The sequence below is a fragment of the Lissotriton vulgaris genome, chromosome 4_1, assembly GCF_964263255.1.
Source record: "Lissotriton vulgaris chromosome 4_1, aLisVul1.2, whole genome shotgun sequence".
In the NCBI taxonomy this organism is placed as follows: domain Eukaryota; kingdom Metazoa; phylum Chordata; class Amphibia; order Caudata; family Salamandridae; genus Lissotriton; species Lissotriton vulgaris.
In genome coordinates this window covers 1,795,052,783-1,795,076,890 of record NC_141691.1, presented here as the reverse complement: position 1 = coordinate 1,795,076,890, position 24,108 = coordinate 1,795,052,783, and positions in this window count along the sequence as shown.

Genomic DNA, 24,108 nt, shown 5'->3' with positions numbered 1-24,108 from the left:
GCAATATATTAGCAATATCACACCAAAGGTCTGTTTCAGCTGCATCTCCTGGGATGACATACATTTTTAAAGGACATCATGTCAACAGCTTTTCGGTATTATCTATTATGATCTTGAGAGCTGCAGTTTCTTTAGGTTTGCCTTTGATTGCTCCAAAGTTCCTTGTGACATGAGTCGTGACAATACTCATTTTATCTTCAACCTCTTTATGTTTGCTAAATTGAGGACATACTCTGTCATAAATCTTTTATTCAAGATTATATTGCCTTAAATCTTACATCACCCCCTCTAAATGCACTGTTTTTATTTCATGCCCAACCCTAAATTCATCATGGAAAGCTGTTGTTTTGTTGCTGCAGATGCATAATGGGAATTGCTGCTGTTTGATATGAAGTGGATTTTTAATATTGCAGCTTCATCCTTATCTGAAATGATGTAACCCATCTTTGCTAGAAGAAAGCGCTTTCTCCAACTGGGAATACTAAACTTTACAATTAATCACGCCATAAGGCAGTTATTCTATGGACCCACAATGACCTCTGAATCTCTGTGTGATATTAGGCCATTAGAATATGGTACTCTATCTCTCCTCCCGTCACAGCTTAAGTACACCCTATTGTCTTTTGCCCAGTTGTACTTGAACTCACTTCCCTTCTTCTAAGCACCTTTTAGACACTAACCCCTCACCTCATGTTGCTTCCTATGTGCATTCATGTTTACATATGTTCTGTGGAAAATAGTCTAAGAACGCCTGGTATTGCAGCACTAGAAAAAAATACAAAATAAATGAATAAGTAAATATGATGATAAGAAGATCATATGGTGGAAAGACTTCTACTCATGTAAATATAGCCACTCCATGGTGGATACCCTTCTAATTGATGCAATATTGAAATTCAAGGTTAGAGAAAGTAAACAAGAGTGTCACCACCTCTGAGTTCACAAAGCAATATTATTTAAAGTAGGGTAAAGATAGTATTGTATCTCTTTTCTACACTTCCAATGGGTTCTGCTTTATTAGCAATTATATTAAACCTGTATTTGAAACTATTGCACATGCTCCTCAAGCATATGCAGGCCATTTGTCCTCAGTATTCCGATGTCACCTAGTTCTATATGCACATAGACTCCATGGTATGCCATAAACCGTTAGATCAATGTCAAAGCCAGGTGGGCCTATAGACTGCTGCATCTAAATCCAGAAGAAAACATAATTCCTCCTTCTTTCACCAACCCATACAGAGCACATTATATTTACTGTTATCCCACATAAATTTCAACTTTTGAGGATGTGCATACTGTCCCCTAAGTATTAGAGAATGACAATCCCATAGTTTCACCCTTGACTCTAAACCTCGTCTATACTCACTGAGGAAACCTTAGCCAAAGATCACTACATGGTTCATGCCCGCAACTACTGTTATTTCGATCCAGAAAACTCTTCCCAACATAGCTGTATGCACCTCAGTCACCTTGCAGTAAGTTACTGAAATACAATCTTAAATGGAACACACACGTTTCTGTTTACCCCGCTTAAAGTGGTTCTGCATTCAGCCTCATTTATAACCTTAAACATGTGTACATTTAGGCATATCTCACCAGTCTTAGCCACCCAGAAATGACTATGTAAGTTGAAAATGATAATAATAATAAAAAATACACAATAAATTCTATCACATAAACAAATTAAATATTTAAATGAATTTAAATAACATTTACTTCCCTCCCTATTGTATAAAAAACAAACCTAAAACACCCCAAAAAACTTAAATTAGACATGAAAATAATTAAATAAACATTGTATTTAAATAAAAAATTGTTTTGAAACAATAATAAATATAAACTTGATTTTACAAATAGTAATAATAAATACACGTATCAATCAAATTAGAAATAATTTAAAAAGTGTTAAATTAAATATTTAAATAGTATAAAATTCATTTAAAAATGAATATAATATAAATGGCTTTCCACCCTGTTTTCCTACAAACTCAAAATATATATAAATTACTACTTTAAAAAAATAAAATATACCTTAAAATTGCCAAGTTAAACTTAAATATTTAAAATAATAAAAAAGCAATTCACATATGTAATATCCAATTACATATTTAATTTACAGAAAAAGTAACATTCAAAATCAATATATTTAAATGTAATTAGCTTCCTGCCCTATTTCCCTACAAACCCAACAGTCTACTACTAAATTTTATCCTCTTAGGTGCTGCGCCTATTCCAACGGCCGACGGCACCACTACCTCAGGAGTGCTGCCGTCGGCCGTTGGACGTTCGAACCTCACCTGCCAATGGAACGTTCAGCACTGGAGCTGGATGTTCCATAGCTGCTAAGAGGTTAAATACCAAATTACATTAAAAAATCATATTACACATTTAAAATTACTAAATATATTTCAAAACAGGTAAACCAATTATATTGATAATACTAATACCTACAATGATTCTACTAAAATGTATATTATAGTTAATCTACTTATTTATATATAGTATACTAATCTATTTGTATGTAATATATTAATTAAAACACAATATTTATTACAGTTATCTTTAACTAAACAATAGTACATATGATATTCTTAAAAATTATATTATATTACTAAATATTCTCATCCGTGATATATTTTTGAAACAATTTTCATGTCACACAATATTTCTAAATCAATATTCGTGTTATTCGCAGGATGAGGATCTATGGGCTTGTCCTGCCAAGATTTACAAACCAATGCCAACATTTGTACGTACTTTTTTTTTTAAAGGATCCTGTTATGAGTATTATGTTATGTACCCAAATCTTCTAACAGATTTGGCCTACTTTATTTAAATATTTAGTAGCTTAGTAGTAAACATCTGGTAATCACTCAAAACTAGAAAATATCATGAAGTTAGCAAATTGTGTTTGGGCACCTCAGGAGTGATAGAGGATCTGAGGTCTGAGTGTAATTATTATCTTGGAAATTCATTAAAAAAGGAAAGACACCAGGCAGCAACATTGGACTTCAGTTCCATCTTTTGTTGGATTTTTATTGGGAAAATATATTTTGCTTAATTTTTAAATATGTATGGCATAAATATTTTTTTTAATTATTTCAGAATGTGAGAGAGAGAGAGATATAAAATGTTTATTTAGACTATAGTCTTTAAAACCATGCACAGCTTTTGGATCCTCATAGTGATAACATAATAAAAGGCACATTTCATTTCAACACAATTTACAAACAATATAAATCCATACAATTCTCATCCATAAATTCTCACTTTTTGGAGAATATTTTAAAAAGTTTAGAAATCAACACCCCTCTTTTAATTTTTCCTTTATAAAGTCCTGTATTGCTTTCAGGAACTTCCCCAAAGCGATTATAATATCTAGGGATAGCATATCCATAAGGAGACAAGCTGCTTGAGCAAGTGAATTCACCTTATATTTTAAAAATATTGGATGTGAAAATACTTTCTGTATCGCTAAAATCAATGTGCAATCAAGGAGTATGTGCAAGATATAATTTCTTACTCCTAGGCCACATTTACAAATACCATCCATTTGGATCAATGCTGCTTTTATTTTTCCTTCCGACTTCCAAGGGTTAATACCCACTCGAACCCGTAGGATTTTGTATCTTAGCCAATAATTGGGCAAAAATTTCAAACATGGAAACCGGTCATCCCTTTCCCATGCGCTCCTTACCCAGTTAACTGATCTTTTCTCCCTCAAATTGTCAAGGTCTTGTGATCTAGAGTATTGGGGCCCTTATTCTCTAAGCATTCTCTTAGTAAAGACTATGTCCAGGGACGGCTGCGAAAGGCTCAACCTTAGATGCGCTACTACGGTCTGGAGGGTTTTCCTAACATGCCGTGCCCAATCAAGGCAGCCATGTTAAGATTTCCTCTCTGCACCACGTTGAAACCTTTTGCACGCCATCTGGCTCCTAGCGTTTCCATAATCTTAGTAGGGACATTTGGGTCTTTACATTCCAGGCTATTAGTCCTACCTCTATTCTGATTGCTTGAATCATGGTACTATTTGGTAAAAACACCAGCATTTTAAAAATCTTTCCTTCCTCACGATCCCACACCATTTTGTCACTCAAATAGAGCACTTCTGCACCATAAAGAACTTGCGGGGGGATCATAGCTTCAAATGCCTTTAACATGGGTCTATGTGACATGTCGCCGTATTCTTTGTTAAATTTTTTCAGACGGCAGATTAACGAAAAGGCTTTTACAGCTTGTGCCTCCAAGTGAGTATCCCACTTCAGTGCACTATCAAACCAAAGGCCTAGGTATTTATATTCGCTTACAATTTCTAATTTATCTTGTCCTAAAAACCAATTAACATTTGTATTTTTAACTCTCTTCCCAAATCATAAGACCTTTGTTTTTTCCATGTTTACAATTTAAAACTTTTTATCACAGTAATTTTTAAACACATTTAATTTTCTTTAGAGTCCCATTTTGGTTTGGTCAAGGATCACAAGGTCGTCGGCGTATAAAAAACAGGGCACTTTTTTCAGTTCATTGGCGGACTCGCACTTTTTTTTCAATTTCTAGCAATGCAGGGAGATCTGCTAAAAAAATAAAAAAAGCAGGGGTGCCAACACGCACCCCTGTCTAAGATCGTTCTTTATAGGTATTTTCTGAGTTAGTGACCCCTTTGTATCTCTAATGACCTGGGCCCAGTTGTCACTGTGTAACTCTTTTAAAATGCTCAAGATACCATCCGGTATTCCATAATTTTCCAGGATTTCTCAAAGGCTATTACGATCCACAGAATCGAAAGCCGCCCTGAAATCAACAAAGCAACAAAACAGTTTGCCATTTTGCTCTATCGATTTCCTGGCCAATGCGCGCAGGGCAAAGCAATGATCTATTGTGAAGTGACCTTATTTAAACCCTCCTTGTTCAACTGGTACAACAGATCCCTGGTCAACCCAATCTTTTAATTTACCTAATAGAATTTTTGCAAAGATCTTTTCTCCTATATCTAACAGGTTAATGAGTCTGTAATTCTTAGGGGCATATACATCCCCTTTCTTGTGAATCGGCCTAATTACTGCACCCTTGCAATTTGTGGGAATCTTACCTATTTCTAAGATTACTAAAAACATATTCGAGAAGAATTCTGCCCACCAGGACTGGTTTGAATTTATTATCAGGGCTGGTAGGTTGTCTGGGCCTGCTGCTCTTGTTAAGTTCATAGTCCTTATTTTACTAAGAACATTAGCTATTGAGCAATCTGGTTTTCAGTTCTCTACTAGGCCGCTCCAATCTCTTGGACTCTCCTCTCCTATCTCCCTCTCCGGGGAATATAATTCCTGTAGATAATCTTCTCATGCCCCCTCTTCCACTACACAATTCATTGTGGCAACAGAAGATTCTGTAGCTGATTTTATTAGCATCCAGAACTGGCGAATATTCTTAGATTCTATTGCCTCCAATAATTTTCCCCAACATAATTCTTTGTGGGCCCTTTTGGCATTATGAATAAATGAGGTATATTCTCTCTTTAATTTGGCAAGATTTTCAGCCCTAGCCTGGTCACATTTTTTGCGTAAACTACGTTCATGTCTCCTTAGTTCTTTTTTCTTATTTAAGCAATCTATATTAAAACAATTTCCTTGCTTGGCATCCCTCCTTTCTTTATCCTTGGGTGCCCTTACATCTATTCTTAATTCTATACTGATACATTCAACTACTTGGTCTATTTTGTCAACATACCATAATAAGACTTGGCTGCTCACGCATCCTAACTTAAAATTTTATTGCAGTTAACCTTTCTATAAATACATCCGCTAGCCGGGTAGTTATCCACTTCGGATATTCCATCTCTTGAGCTTGCCTGCCATTTAAGCAGAATAGACTTTTTGACGCTAGATGATTTCCCAGCTTAGCACCATCAGTTAATATTACATTTTCGGAGAACTCTGATTTTTTTATATCGTATGAATCCAAAATTTCTGTATAAAATCTCCCACCAACAAAATTAAATCAGTCCCATATTTATCACATAATGAATCCAAGTCATTCTTTCAGCATGTGGGCAAATCCATTTGTTTTCAAGAACAAAGCTCCATATGAGCCGGGTAATGAAATGCTGATAACCTTATTACTTACTACCTTGCTTTGATTGATTATTTTTGATTATTCCTTTACTACAAGAATTCAGGATGAGGTTGTGTGATTTTTACTGAAAGTAACGGTGGGCAAAAATTCAACACGGATTCAACGAATAAATCACTTAGGATTAGTGGAAATAGTGCATGTTACATGAACTAAGCATGGGAGTTGATCTGTGTGAAAATTGTGTGTGAGTAATGCACATGTGTACAAATTCATTCAATTCTTCTGCTTTATCTTCCTTCAACAAAGTCATGTCGTGAAAATTGCTTTCTTGGGAATGTGACAGCAACAAACTTCTAGTTTCATATTTCCTTTGTGGCTCTTTTCTGCTCGAATCAGTTTGTGGGTCAAAAACATAAACTGAGGAAAAATAAAAAGTGAACTACGCAAAACCCAATAAACAAATTTAGCAAACAATACACTTGCTAAAGAAATCTCCATGAGCCTACTTGAAGACAATTCTCTTGAATCCAATAAATTAATTTGGAGCAAAATGTGGATTAGTCTACTGGAAGTTAGTGTGTCTGAAGTTACCTACATATGCAACAAACACAAGTTTGTTGAGATAAGCACATTTAGGTCCGAAAATACTCCAACCACTTAAAGAATCCGCCGGAATTTTAAACCTACTCTTAAAAGCACTTGAACTCAATTATTGGATAATACTATAATAATCACCAGTATACTAATGATGACCATTTTAGTTGAGTGAGTGAGCTTGCACACAACTAGCAACAACAAATTCTATTTTGTTTGTATAAGATGAACTTGGACAGATTTGAATCTCATCTTTCTTCCAAAGCCATGTTTCATAGAATTACCTTTTTCACTGATTTAACCGTCAAAGAGCACATCATCAAGAAAAGCAAGACTTCCTCATATCAGCTTTGCCTAATGAAAAACTTAAAACTGTTCTTCCAAGAAAGAAACTTCATGACTGCTGATCAGCTTTTCATACTTTCACATCTGAATGTTGTTTAGAATGTGCCTTCTCACCAATAAGCCACACCCAATCACTACACTCCCACCTGGGAGGCAAATATATCATTATACACTTTTAAGCATGCCTTACCAACCCTGGCACAGCAAGACTGCAACACAAAAGAAACAGCACCTTTGGAAAAGGAGTTTTATTTAACAAAATGCAAAGACTATCACTTTTAGAATAAGGCTTGGGATTTATTACATAATACTCTCTAAACAAAGGCTGTCTCAGATACCAAATGCATTAGATTCAAATATATGTAACAAACTTATAATCTAAAGGCATGAATCAATAACTGAGTAAACTATAATACTGATTAATAAACAGGCAATAACTGATATAATATATGATACACTGGACGTCCTGCAAGAGATCAGAACGATATATGTACAGAATAGAGGATCACTCTGGATGTGCACCTCCCAAGCCACAAAAAAAAAACACCTCAAACGATGACAGCCACTGGTTCACAGCACAATGACAATAATCACAAAATTCAATACATCACCTGATGCATACACTGCCCACTTCTGGCCAGGGAAAGTCTTCACACAGCCGTGGATCAGAGCTCAGCAATCAGAGTTCAATCCTAGATAGACACGTCTGCCCTCAGTCGGAATCCAAACTCCCAAACTTCCAATTCCACTGACCAGTGGAGGCTCCCCCTTTTAATACAAGTGGAAACATTGGTCAAAGCTTCTAGCAAGCCTCGCCTCCTTTTCCCATCAGATTTCGTACCACTCAGTGCCAAGGACACAGCATTGTTTGATTAGGCGTTTGCTATGGCTTCGAGAAGGAGCCTGCACATTCCTCCGATCAGAACCGGTTTCTACTAGCACATAGAGTGCAGAAAAAGCAAAACATGCCCTCTTCAGCTCTGCAGCTTCGTGCAGGATAGAAATGCCAAAAGCAAAATGGAATTGAAAAGCAAGATGACATGAGAGCATGTCAAAGGCAATAATCAGCACTGCCATAAAGCAAGGAAAAGTCAGAAAACAGAATGGTCAAAGTCAATAGTAAGAACTCATAATTCTCACCAATGCACAATACAATACACATTCTTACACAACTGCACGCCTTCAAATGCACATCCCACACGCTCTGCTCTTAGCAAGTCTGTTCCACTCAGTAACGGCTACCACTGAAAGAAAGCAAGATTACAGAACAAAAGATCCTACATTAAGGAACACACTAAAATCTATTAAAATTGTGGTGATGAGGGTCATCATAGGGTGCTAAAATCACAAGAGTGGCTCATTTATTACAAATGGTGGCAACATCCTTCTCTCATACCACCCTAAATGCAACACAGGCCCCACGTAAGGCCATTTTAATTGTCACAGCCTTCCTTGTCAAGACTTGGATAAATTTGACCAGATCACACACACCCTGATGGAACTCTATTAGCTCCCCTGGCCAGCCCACACAATCCTCAAACTCAGCGATGTCAGGTACACACCATCATGACTACAACCTCTGCCTGTCTGACAAGCTCACTGTCTCTAGTGCCTCTCAACACACACCGCCATTAGGACACCAGTAGTCTGAAACCATAAAAGAGTAGAAAAGAAAAAACAGGGCAACAGGACTTGTCTGTGTATGCATAGATGCATCGGATGACAACCCAGTATTCATGATTCTCCCCAGCCAGTCCTTCAATTTGAAAAAGAACTTAAGACATCCCTCTTAAAAGAATATTGCTTTTTATTAAAATAACAGCCTACTTCCGCTCTCCGAGCCAAGCTACACTATAATCACTGATTGAGTGCAATTTTGCATTTAAACCTAAACAGTTCTGAACTGCCTTTTGGATAGGTTTGCACTAAAGATATATACAGTGAAACTGAAGTACAATTGATATAGATATCACATAAAGAAGAGGAAAGGCTTCTAAAGAAGAGGAAAGGCTTCTAAATGTTATTACAAGTTGGGGAAATAGTAACAGATTTTGCTTCCAAATGGGTTAGTGATAATGAACAAATGAAAACAACTGTGGAAGAGTCTGCTTTTTCTTCACACAATGTAGTGTTGCTGATGAATTTATGTCTTAGTTGCTCCACTGGAACTGATGCAATATATTCAGGAAATTAACATATCAGCATATGGCACTGCATATCACAACAAAAGTATATATACACATAACAGGGAATTTTCAACCTATACCTACACTTTTGCAAAGAGTGTAATTCTACTACTGGCCTTTCCATAAAAGATATGACAGAATGGACAAGTTCCTTGGCAATGGCAAGGCTGATGTTCTGCAGTTCAGGTTTCTGTAGGGATCTTCAAAGACGTAACAGAAAAAATGCAACTGTATTATTAATCAGTAAAACTGTCCCAAAACTAACAAAAGCATAAACATGTAAATTGAGCATTGAAAATTGTTCTGGCTACTGAAAGAAAGAATAATGTTTACAGTTCTCTGTACCGTACACAAAGTATACTGTAAGAAAGTTCCAGTGAGCCATTGTACCTCCCCAACGAGCCTTACAGGTAGGGACCTATCTTCCCATGGAGGGCTGTCTGTGGGTGGGAGGCCTGCTGTATAACTACTACCAGGCACCCCTGTCCCACCCCTGAGCAGGATGCAGCACTCCACCACATCCAGAAGCATGTGGCAGCCATTGTATTACAACAACCAAACTTACAGTAGGAAGCCATCTTCCCAGGGAGGGCTGTTTGTGGGTGGGAGGCCTGCACTACAACTTCCACCAGACACTTCTGCCCCACCATTGAGCAGGATGTAGCACTCCCCCACACCCAGAAGTATGTGGCAGCCATTGTATTACAACAACCAAACTTACAGCCATCTTTCCACAGAGGGCTGTTTGTGGGTGGGCGCCTGTGCTACAACTCCCAACAGACACCCTTGTGCCGCAGCTCAGCAAGATGGAGCACTCCCTCCACCCAAAATTATGCTGTAGCCATTGCATTGTTCACTTCTATCTAATAGGTAGGAAGTCATCTCCCCAGGGAGGGCTGTTTGTGGGAGGAAGCCCTGTACTACAACTCCCACCAGGCACCCATGTCCCACCCCTAAGCAGGATGTAGCACTACACCACACCCAAAGCATGTGGCAGCCATTGTGTTGTTCACCTTCGCCTAACAGATGGGTAGCCATATTCCCACGGAGGGCTGATTTGGGGAGAGAGCCCTGCACTACTACTCTCACCAGGCCCCCTTGTCCCACCCCTGAGCAGGATGGAGCACTCCCCCTCCAGAAGCATGTGGCAGCCATTGTACCTCCCCAAACAAACTTACAGGTAGGTAGCCATCTTCCCAGGGAGGGCTGTTTGTGGGTGGGAGGCCTGCACTACAACTCCCACCCAGCACACCTGTCCCACCCCAGAGCAGGATGGAGCTCTCCCCCACCCAAAAGCATGCAGCAGCCATTGTATTACAACAACCAAACTTACAGGTAGGTAGCCATCTTCCCAGGGAGATCTGTTAATGGGTGGGAGGCCTGCACTACAACTCACTCCAGGTACCCTTATGCCTCAGCTTAGCAAGATGGAGCATTCCCCCACCCAGAAGCATGTGGCAGCCATTGCATTGTTCACCTTCACCTAACAGGTAGATAGTCATCTTCCCAGGGAGGGCTGTTTGTGGGTGGGAGCCCTGCACTACAACTCCCACCAGGCACCCCTGTCCCACCCCTGAGCAGGATGGAGCACTACAACACACACCCAGAGAAATGTTTTTGAAATTCCACTCAAATGTGACGACAGAACAGGTAAGTAGACGGTGTATGCACCCCAACATTCCTCTCAACAAACCCTCACATCCCACCAAAATGGACACATATCCAATGGCCTCTTACAGCGTGCAGACATCTAAGCATATGTAACTGCCACAGCAAGAAAAGTGTGACTCACCAAATCACATGTTGAAAAAATTCAGGGCACAATCAGGCACAGCACTGAATGCAATCTGTAAGTTCCATGGGGCAGAGCTTGAAGGACCATATGAAAACAAAGCAAGCATGGTCTGTAGAACAAATAAAGCAATGCACATGGCATGACAAAGGTATGCATGAAATAACAATGGCTAGCTCATGCTCAGATGTAACGTCTGCCAGGCAGAGTAATCAACAAAGATGCTTCACATAAAGTTGTTGTACCGTTAGTCATTAAATGACAACATGTACTCGTAATCACAAAATCTGCACGTGGTGCATGGTATCCATTGACATGTCACACCATGGACAAGTAATGTATGTACCTCCACATCATATCATGATGCACAGTACTGTGCAGACATACAATGTGAGAAATAGTAAACTGTGTGGTCCATAACCTGTATATAGCATACATCTAACACCAAGCTTGAGGGGTGCACTCCAATGACCATTTCTCCTCTGTCCCACAGGTGACCAAGAACTGACAGCAGCAACCTGCAGAGCCAGTCTCCACCCCTGGAACATGGGCTCTCTGATGACGACTCCCTGGATTTCGAGGATGCGGAGCTAGAAGCTGGCCCATCAGGCATGCCAGAGTGCAATAGGTCCCAGAACCCCACTGTCCCCTGCCACAACATCAGAAACAAAAACTACGCTAACCCCTGCTGTAACGACCTGTGCCGCTTCCACCACTACACCCACTACTACCACCCCCACCACCAGTGCCACCTGCAACACTCTCCCTGCCCCAGAGGATGACCACCCCAAACCACCAACTGAGAAGGGCAGGGAGAGTAGGTGGGTGCGTAGAGTGGTGAAGCAACAAGTCTATGACAGCAGGGCAGGTGGGAGGGCAAGTGGGAGCCAAACACAACCAGACACTGGGACCGAAACCCTGGCCAACATCCCCAGAGTCCTTGGGGCCTATGAACGAGACCAGGGACAAACGGGTCAGGCTTGGGAAGATTCCTTTGAGCTCCGTCTGCTGCTGAGGTCCATAGACACCCACATGAGCCAAATCGTGGACCTCTTTGGCCAGCAAGTGACGGTACTGAGAGACAGGCCTACGGCCCAAACAATACCTCTACCTCCCTCCAGTGGCCTAAAGGATGACAGTTCCCCAACCTCTCCTGTGGCCACAGAGGGGGGGAGTTATCAGACCACACTGGGCCCGCAGCAGAGGGCCCCCCTGCCAAACGACCAAGGCGCCATCCAAAGAAATCCTCGGGAGGATCCTTTGGCAGAGCACCTGCCAAAAGCCAGTCAAGGAGCCAGCCATGATGGCACCCCTGTTCACCTTGCCATGTACTTTGATGACTGTCTTTATCCACACTGCCACATTGTTGGCAGGGGTCTGTTGGACTGGGTTACCACATCAATGTGGTGACTACTCGATTATCTCATCTTCCATCACTGACAACTCATTGATTCACTATTCATCTTTTTGTAAATATTCACTTCTCTGTCACATATACCCATTGTAAATAAACCCTCCTAACACACCTATGTATTTGTGTCTGCTCCATATTTATCACAGGATGTACAATGTTGACCATGATTACAATGTACCAGGAACACAGATTTTTTTGTAGGCAAGGAGAGGCTAAGGGGACCTAGGAAAAAAAAAGAACAATATTCACTTGTCAGGCGGTGGCATCACAGCCATCAAATACCACTAGTCATCAAGGTGCTCCTATCTGCACACATTACAATGAGCAACAGTAACAACATAGTAATCCTGTAGCTGTGCATAACTACCCTGTCCCAGAAGCCTTGGCAGCCAGCACAGAGCCAACAACAGGCTGCTGTCACAAAGCTATCCTAGGGCAACAACAGCATCAGCAGACAATGGCCCCGTTGTATGTTTTTGCTCACCTTCAAGGGAAGTAGCGATTGATGAGCTGTAGATGCAGGTCGACACATTCCTCCTCTCCATTATCCTCATCACTGGACTTGTGTGGGTTTGCAGGTAGGGCTCTCGGCTGGTCATCAGCGCCCAGGAGCAGGGGGGTCGTAAGGCCAGGTTGTGGAGCATGCAGCATGCAACAACAATCTGCCCAACCTTTTTTTGGGCGAGTACATTAGTGCACCTCCCGTCTTGTCCAGGCAACTAAATCGTGACTTCAGGAGACCAAAAGTACACTCTACCACATGACGTTTCCTCCCATGGGCATCATTGTAGCAGCATTCAGCCGGGGTCCCGGGATTCCGCAGTGGAATCAGTGGAATCAGCAACCAAGGCCGGTTGGAATATGCAGTCACCTAGGTGTGAGATACATGTCCACGTCTTGCGTAACAAGCCCAGAGAGTAATTCATACAGCATATGTGTGAAACCACAACACTGCTGGCTCCAACCTAACTGTTGCACCTGCCACACCTTCTTGCGTAAATCAAACAGGGCACACATCAACAACACAATAGCACAGTCTGTGCATTCAGACCTTTTATGTCTACGAGCAAAGCAAAATATACTGTGAAATATGCACATTGTGTAGCCAGACATTCATCACTGTGTGTTGCCTGGACATATCATATATTGACATGTGTACATATTGGAGAGTCCATCACAACACTGACCTGTGTACATGCCCAGCAATATCACAAGTGACATGTGAGTGAGTACATGCCAATGTTTGCAGTCATGTTTACCGACATGGTGTAGTCAGCAGAGGGCCGAATGTTACAGTGGCATTATAAGCACTATCTTGTGCCATGAATCAGGTGTCTACTGTACACTGGTGAGATATGGCCATTGCCATTGACACATCATGATGTGTCCATAGGTGCTGTTAACTTGCTCCGCCACCCAAAACACGGTCATTGGCACCAATTAGATAGCAACCATATCGCGGGGCGGTAGTGATTTACACATTTGTAAATGGCGGTTGGTGTGCTCCGCCAACACAATCACGGCCATGGGCACCAATATCAATCGGCCAAATCACGGTAGTGACCGCCTGGCCCCTGCGGTGGGTCACCACCAATGCCCAACGCAATAGCGGTAATGATTTACACATTGGGAAATGGCGGTTGGCGTGCTCCGCCACCCAAACTGTGTTCATTGGCACCAATTTGATAGCAGTTGCCACATCGTTGTGGCAACTGTCTGGCTCCTGCTGTGTGTCACCACCAATGCCCAAGCCCTTACAGCCAATGAGAACCGGAATTTTTGCAAGCCTAATTCAATTTTGAAAATCACGGTAGGCGTGCTCCGCTACAGAGAGGCCAGTCATTGGATGCAATTGTAAGATGCACGATCGCAGTAGCAACGGTCTGGCCCCTGTGGTGTGCGACCGCCAATGCCCACGCCCTTACAGCCAACGGGAACCACAATCATGGTAGCCTGATGCATTGTTGAAAATCGGGGTAGATGTGCTCCACTACTGCGGGGATGGTCATTAGATGCATTTGAAAAAAGCAGAACACCTATTGCAGCTGCTTAGAACCACTGAAACTACCCCACGGGGCTATATATGTGTGGGAGAGAGCCTCACATTTCCACTGCTTCAAGCCACTGCTGCCTGACACTCCTCACCACCAACTGCTGCTGCTCCTGTCTCCTGGACCCAGACACTGCTGCCTGATACTCCTCACCACCAACTGCTGCTGCTACTGTCTCCTGGACCCAGACACTGCTGCCTGACACTCCTCACCACCAACTATTCTCCTGTCTCCTGGACCCAGACACTGCTGCCTGACACTCCTCACCACCAACTGCTGCTGCCCCTGTCTCATGGACCTTGTGATGGCGAGGACTGAGAATATCAGGGCGTGTCCCTTCACCACAGAGGAGCTGGAGGTGCTGGTGGACGAGGTGCTCACACAGTAAGTTGATCTGTTGCAGTATGTGCCTGAGAGTGTGGCTTTGTGTGATACACTGCCTAGCATGCTGACTTCAGAGGAAAGGGGTTTCTAGCCTATTTTACACATTTCCCTGGCAGCATATCAGGATTGGAGGGACATGCAGTGTTTTTGCAGCCATACAGTGACACTGCAAGTTTGGTAAGCTGGAGTCAGGACAGAAATTGCCTGTGCTAATGGCTGTTTGGGTCCATGAGGTTCATCACAGGCTCTTCCGTGACATTACCAAGAGTTTCCATCCAGAGTGTACTGATGGAAGTGTATCTGATTTAAAATGGCCAGCATGGATATGTCAGCAATATGCACAATAGTGAAATGCCAGAGGTGACACTCTTGGTGGAAATTCACCTATGACACAGAAGATTGTTGTACTTTTGAACTCACCACCTTCCATTTTCATCATTATGTGTACTGACTCGCATGTGTGGGCACTGTTTGCCCTCTCATATTGTCCTTGCATGTGACATTTCTGATACCCCACGTTGAGCCTCAGTGTGAGCCCCCCTGGCTTGCACAGTCACTGCCCAATTTGACAAGGACACATAACTGAATGGACAGAGTGAGACCAATCAATCCAATCAAGTCATAAGAGCAAAATACATACATACACATTAAAACTCCTTAAGATACAATATATATGCACATATTTAAAACCAAGTGTTAGTACTTCGAGACTTTGAAAATCCGATATAAAAATAAAACATTTTAAAATTACTCTGAGGTACTAGGGCAAAAGATCAATAAGAGTTCATTTCAAACATTAGGGCCTGGGATATATATGGTGGAATTACAGTAATTAAAATACATTTCATAATATTGGATATTATTCAAGACCTTATAAAATTGAATTTAACGAACCCTTCAAAGTGCTTAAAGTGCCTTCAATCTAAAGACCTAAGACCATCCAAGAAATGTTGCCACTGCAATAACAATGGGAGCTGACCTGTTTGTGCACAATATTCTTTGTGCCTCTCCACTCAATCTCGCCCCCATTGTCCTACAAACTGGTGCCAACAATGCCTGCCGCGGTGGGGGGGCGCTAGAGGGCGCACTGCGGGATGGCTGGCTAAACAGGCAGCTCTGCTGGACGTACCCATATACCGCGTAAATCCCTGCGAATGCGGCAACAACGAGCGCCGGAAAACTTGAGCAGAGGAACATCGCGGTAAGCGACGGACTGAAAAGCGGGACAGAAAGCGGGCTCTTGAAACCAAGCTAAGGAACTTTTGACAATAATACGGATATGCAAGCAAAATGGCGGCGGCCGTTATCACAATGCCTTGCTAGAACTGATGTGCACTCATCATCTGCACTGTCAGGCACTGAATGCAAGACCACCATAATATAAGGAGGACGATTGCAGATCTCAAAATGCTGGCGGAAGCTGGGCAAAGCTAATGCTGCGGCAGCGATCCACATGCTGAACTACCCTGCGACTGACGAGGACCTCAAAAAGTAGCCCGCCTCTATAAACACAACCACAAAACTGTGAGTACATGGAAGACACAACGCAGAGGAATAGGTGCACAGCGTGCTTAGACGACACTGCTCACTATAATGTACCTTCGCACATATAACACGTAAGAGTGCTGAATGCCTAACGGGACTGCAACACTTGAAGGAAGCATAGCGAACATTAATGGCGGCCATTTTAGACAAGCTCCTATTACATGCTAACACTTGACAAGGCCTAATCAATGATCTGACATTGAAGAAATGGGCATTGGACCGCGATAGGCACATTTATGAAATATCCCCGCCACTGTAATGCATGCTACAACACCCAGTTGACAACGCAGCTCTTGTAACTCATGATCCTGAAGTACAACACTGTGCCAGCGCCCTGCCAAACACTGGGTATGCACAGATAGCGTATCTCTATCACCACTTCGCTCCTTATACTTAAACCTGACACATAACGTTTGAAGTTCTCGACGGGTAGTCCATCTGAAGCTCCGCCCTCTTACACTGGGCTACAGATAACTCTGCTACACTGGTGGTGCAAGGAAACTTATCGTGCGCTTGTAGATGCTAGACAGAACCTACTAGACATTACTAACGCTGTTGACGCAAATTTCAGAGAATAGGCATTATATGAACATCAACACCACTCCACTGTGACGATACTAAGGCGACGACCCGACTACACGAGATGGGAAAACTTGACAAAAAACAGCCGAAAATAACATTCGAATCGCGGAGATCGGTACGAGGCCCTACGACCCCTTCAAATATCGAGGCGGAGTCACACGGTACACCAGAAATAGGTATGGAATCCATACTAAAGGCAATCCAAACAAGCCTTCTAGACATTAACGGCAAGCTAGATCATCTCACATGTTGCATGGATAACATGGCGACAAAATTGGATTGTCAAGGTGAGCGACTGGATGAGGCAGAGAATCGGATATCGGCTGTGGGAGATGAAGCGCACACCAACACTGCCAAATGTGACGAGATGGGAAAAATACTGGAAATGATAAAGAACAAGTCGGAGGATTTGGAGGCACGATCATGCAGCAGCAATATTCAAATTGCAGGTGTCCCGGAGACTATGAATACAGGCCGAATGGAGACGTGTGTAGAGGAACTATGGCGGGCCATATTTGGCACAGAACAACTCTCAACAGTATTTATAACTGAACGTGCTCACAGGTCACTAGCACCCTGTCCGCCACCAGGTGCACCCCCCAGGCCTATAGTGGCCCGTGTATTGAACTATAGAGACCGTGACAATATATTGAGGATGGCGAGGGGAAAAAAACAAGTGAACTACCAGGGCAACAAACTGGAGTTTTATCCTGACTACACCAATGCAGTGCAACAAGCGCGTAAAGAATTTGCAAATGTTAAGGCCAGATTACGGAGCATGCAGGTGGAGTACGCAATGCTATACCCAGCACGACTGAAGATCACTTGGGACGGCAAACCGACTGTACTGTCCACACCAAAGGCAGCTCAAGATTTCGTCAAGAAGATAACGAATCAACGGAAGGAGCAAAGACGGGCTAAGCAAGAACAAGATCAAGAATGAGCGACTAGTGTTGGTGACACCACTGTGCTAAATATCTCAACGAATAAGACAACTATGGAGCAAATTACTGATAGCTCAAAGTAAGGTACTACACAATTATGGAACATGAACCACTCCACTAGCGGTAAGTCAGCCATGCAGGCAAAACTTAATTTTGGAACATTGTCGAGTAATAAAAAACTGGTAGCCAGTGGCCACAGCGGCCGCAACACGCACACGGCAGATTCGTATGACTATGAACTGAGAGACTGCCACAAGAGTTGACGCAGTATATATAGTCATAAGATTTGACCAGTAAAAACATGACTTCCCATAGGATATGAGATAGTAAAGGCGATTTAGACCATGTTCTCGTAGTACTCATAGACACTATCTTTTGCTGTTATAGCCTATGTTGAGCTGATGTACACTTGTACCGAAACATGGCAACTAGCTAGTGAACGGTAACTGGAGCAACTTATGGATGACCGTCTTAAACTGGCTAGTAGGAGGGCTCAGGATGTGAAACTAAGGGATGTTATTATTTGGTACTAAATATGGTTTGTTTATGTATCGGTCACTTGGGGATTTCATGCGAGACCACGAAAGTATAGCACTAGGAAGTTATGAGATCTATAGGAAACATAAGAGAAAAGTTAGTACCCATAGTATTACAGTTTACATAATGCTCTGTTACGCTGCCGAGTATATTTCCAACTCTGTTACCACTACGTTAATTTGATTCAATCAATATATGTTGATACACTAAAATACGATCCGTCGACATCCATTAACTTGGATGGTGATGTGTACCCTAGGCGGACCCCTACATGGGTGTTCCCCACACAGTTATGTACTATGGGGGTGTTGAAAATGGGGTATGGCTTCGGCAGGATTGGGCTGCTGATGTGGGTGGGGGAGGAGAAGTTGGGGAAATGCTTTGTTTAATGGACAACAACACTTAAGTTGCATTGCTGAAATCCGAGATGATAATAGTGCATATGGCATAGACTTTGCAGGTACACAATGTTGATTATGCAGTATAGGGGACACTCCAAACAGATGTTTGTAAGTTATATCTCTCAGCACCTACGTTAAATATGACCAACAACACACCAAGTAAGTTGTCATTGAATCTAATAACATGGAATGTAAGCGGGCTCACGAACCCGAAAAAAATAAGACAACTGTTTGCATGTATGGACAGATGGCACATAGATATTGCACTGCTGCAAGAAACTCACATAGCCCCACATACAAATACCCACATAGGCCGACAGTGGACCGAGTCAAGTTACAATTCTACATATTCTTCCTACTCCAGGGGAGTTGCAATATTGGTAAAAAGAGGTACTAATTTTAAAATTGAACACACAATAAAGGATGACCAAGGACGATATCTTATACTCAAAGGGGTATTAAGGGGACAATGATTGACTGTTATTAATACTTATGGACCAAATACTGATGCACCTGAATTCTACCATGAGGTATGGCAACATTTACATGAGGAGCAGGATAGAACTCTGATCTGGGGAGGAGACTTGAATATAGCTCTAAAGGACCAGTTGGAAATTTCAGGGGAGACGACTGAATTGCACAGGAAAGCAAGGACTAAAGTACGTGACATTATGAAAGAGTTACACCTACATGACATATGGAGGGCACGTAACCCAGGTGGTAGTGAAGCAACACACACTTCGACAGTACATGGCAGCTGGTCCCGCATCCATTACTGGTTAGGATCGGACACAACTCTATTATGGACCACAGGGATTAAACACATGCCTAAAACTCTTTCAGACCATAACCCTGTAATTCTGTCTCTTGAGATACCGCACTACGCACCGCCCCATACAGCCGGAGATTCGACACAACCGCTCTCACAGATTCAGTATACGCTGACAGTATAGCTAAAGCAATCAAAGAATATTTTCAACTAAATGAACACCCCACAGATTACCCATGCCTACTTTGGGAGGCTTTCAAAGCCACAATCCGGGGGGTCTGCATGAGCACAACAGTTGGGATATTGCGCGATATTCGAACACAACTAAAACAATGTGAAACAAAACTGCGACTGCTAGAGAACCAATACGAAAGTACCCACAACATTACTATACTGGGGGAGATACGAAAGACACTAACAGAACACCAATCCTTTGCTATGGACGAGATCAAGTAGGTACACAAACGCCACACGGCTAGAACCTTTGGAGAAGGAGGTAGGCCAGGAAGAGTACTGGTATCAAAAATTTGTGACGGGCATAAAACACAAACAATATGGCAGATACGAGAGGATGATGGTTCCATTTGCACAGACCCACTGAGCATTTTACAAGGATTCGTACTAACTTATAGTAAAGCTATATAAATCACAGCCAACTACTGTACCTGCTGAAATAATAAAATACTTAGAAGACGTAAGCATTGCATGGCTGTCAGACACAAAAAGAGCCTATTTATCACTTCTGATCACTGTAGAGGAAGTCTCAGAGATAATTAAAACCTTACCGACTTACCGAATAGCAAGGCCCCAGGCCCGGACGGGTTCACAAATCAATTTGACAAAACTTACACTGATATGCTAGCACCGAGACTGGTTGCGATGATCGGGGAAGCCTTTGAGAAAAGCATACTGCCGCCAACATTAAGAGAAGCGGTAGTGATAACACTATTAAAACTTGCAAAGGACCCGGAGCTCTGCGACTCCTATCGGCCCTTATCATTAATTAATGCAGTCTCTAAGATATTAGCAAAGATATTGGACACGAGATTGCAACCTCTGATGACCAATTTGGTCCTCCTGCCACCACGCACAACACTAGAACACTGTTCGCCCTATCCCATTACCTGACTTCAAACACCAAAGCAATAGCGGTCATGTTAGATGCCGCTAAGGCTTTCGAATCCATTTAGTGTTCCTACTTAATCACGGTTCTTAATAGAATGGGTTTTCCACCAATATTTATACAATGGGTTTAACTCTGATACACACAACCAGTTGCTAAAATTCGAGTGAATGTATATGTATCGGAAGCAATACATATAGAATGGGGGACGAGACAAGGTTGCCTGCTGTCTCTGTTATTATTTGCTCTTGCCCTGGAGCCACTTGCATGTAAGGTCCGGCAACTCCACCATAACTCAGCACTGCAATTCCCGAGCAGTACGCTTCACATTTTATTGTACGCGGATGATATGTTGCTTTACGTCCGTGACCCTGAACTTCACCTAGCTCCCCTACTTAGAGACTACATTAAATTTGGGGGACATTCTGGACTCCAAATCAACTGGGAAAAATCTTCTATAATACCTCTCACAGACACCACCACACCACACAGTACCGAATTTCCCCTGGAGTGGCAGGATGGTCCCATAAAATACCTTAGAGTGTGGTACCACAGAGACCCGGAAATAGTCATCAGAACTAACTATGGTAGGGTGATATCAACGCTAGAAGATAAAGTGAACCGCTGGATACAACTGCCACTATCGCTTGCTGATCGAATAGCGATTGTCAAAATGGTACTGCTACCCAAGCTGCTTTACCTCTTTAACAATATCCCGATATTTCCTACTAGAGAGGTCTTCAAACGAATATCAGCAGTTGTGCTTAAGCTAATATGGGCTGGCAAACAGGCACGTATTGAATTACATACTCTGACTCTACCATACTCCAGAGGGGGCTTTGTGTGCCAGACTTCTATCTATACTATCTATGTGCCCAAGCGCAATATGCCGCAAACTGGTATCATAACATGTTATACCTAACACACACGGCTATAGAGGAGGGAGATGCTCTACCAGTACCACTGAACGCAATATTAACACAACATCGACCACCACTGCACGACAAAGATATTAATACTGTCGATGCCACCAATAAAGCATGGTACAAATTAGGCCAGCTGGCAAATAAACTACCACTTTATGCTCCAGCCCTCCCTCTGCAGCACCACCCTGAAATATCGGTTACGAATGAGGAGGTGGGTGTAGGACTTCTACATCAGGTAGGAATCGATAAAATAGGAGACCTTTATAAAAATGGGACTTTTAGAACAGTACAGGACTTATCTTACATATAGAATCAGACATTACCGTTCTGTTTTACTTACCATAGACTGCAAGGGGCGATCAAAAAATTATACCCAAGCTACCCACATGAACCGGCACAGCTAGACGCCTTGCAACTTATACTGACCTCTTACAACACCACGCACTTAGTCTCCCGATTATATGATGTAGCCCAAAATGAAATAAACTATAACAACCCCAAGACCCTGGATAGATGGAATACTATATTAGATGACCCCATTACAGAAGCAGACTGGAAGACGACTTGCACGTTGATCCAGATGCTAACACCGAACGGCAGTCTAAGACTTGTGCGCTTTAAATACCTGCATCAAGCGGATTACACGCCTGTGAAACGACATAGATGTGGTCTCAGGTCAGAGGAAAGATGTAACAGATGTGGGTTGGACCAGGCGGATTTCATACACATGGCATGGTATTGTGCGAAAATTCATACATATTGGGAGAAGGTCACATCAATATTAGCAGAAATGGTGGGGATTGAGATTACCTGCAACATCCGAGTTTGTCTATTAGGGCTTCTAAATGATGTCCGGGCTCTGCAAAGTACATTTTGTATGGTAGCATTGTTGTTGGCCAAACGAAGAGTTTCTATGTGCTGGGAAAGTAAGCATGTGCCTAGCGCCAAACAATGGATATGTGACATGACTCACTGCCGTGATACATTGCGAACATATGAAGAAGAATTGCCCGTTCGTTCTAGATCGAAAGATTACTGGAAATATTTAACAGACTATTTATATACAGATCCGGATATTTAATTGCATTGATGAACTGTATCCTTCTGTTCCCTTGTTGTTTCATATGTACCTGCACACCGTCTATGTTCTTGTACATTGTTGTTTATCAATAATCTATCACTGGGATGATGAATGCGGTAGTGTAAAGGTCCTTGTTCCTAATCTTGGCATTTGTACTGTATACCTTTTGAAAAATTATTTTAAAAAAATAAAAAATAAAAACCATGCCCGACGCGGCCCTTCATAGGCGGGCCAGGTGATCAGCAAATGGGCCACTGTCTATGTCCGGACCATACACGTAGGACAAACTATGGTGCCCTTTGTGACCCAATCCATAAAACATCCTGTAAGAGAGGACATGTCGGCATTTCTGTGTGTGTTATGTTTTAATTGTGGCCCAGTATTTATCTTTAAGGGTCTCCTTTTGGGGAAAAGACAAACCTGAGGGATTCCCCCAGAGCGTTTCCAAACCCATACCTACTAGGATAACTCTAACCTCCCTGAGCCATATGATTTTATGGAAGCGGTCGGTACTGATTAGGTCTTTTAGACCTGCAGCATAAGTTACAAGTTTGGGGAATTACCATATTCTTCGCCAGTATAACATAGGGCGGAGTCTTGCTGCATCGGCCAGTGCTTTTCTGCCTAGATCATATGGCAATGAACATACAGGGGTACTTTGTGGAAATCTTGTGATCTTTTGAAAAAACCTATTTTCAGCAACAGTTAACTTGAGCATTTTTTCGAACCCCCAGTTCTGCTCCATATAAGGCAGGACTGGCCACTTTCATGTGGTATATTCGAAGCACCAGGCTAGGTTTTGTTAAAGAGGTGTTATATTCAGCTGTCCTTACCTAGGGCCACCGATCTTCAGTATACTAATTGGAACCTAAACACCTGATCAATTTTGCTGATGGGCGAACTGAACCTAGCCTGCAGTGGAGACAAGATTAGCCACTCTTCTATCACTCTTGGACTTTATTTAAGATTAACCGCCCCATTCTTTTTTGTAAGGAGTCTATCAGGCTGATGGGTCTATAATTGCCTGGGAGCAATTTGTCCCCTTTTTAAAAAAAAGGGATGATCTCCACCCCCTTTCAGGAACCAGGCACCAAGGCTCCTTGGGCATTTGCTACTATAGCAATATATTGGCAACATTTTTGCTTATCATGAAGATATATATCAGCCGGAATACCTTCTAGACCTGGAGCTCTTCCACCCGTTACTGCGCCTAAAGCAGTAATAACCTGAGCCTCTACAAAAGGTGTGCCGTGATAAAATGAATGTAGTAGATTGGCTTGGTTACCCTCAGTTATACTACTCGCATATTGAGGTTTGAAGTGGTAGGCCCATTGCTCCTGGGTTACATGATTCTGTGGT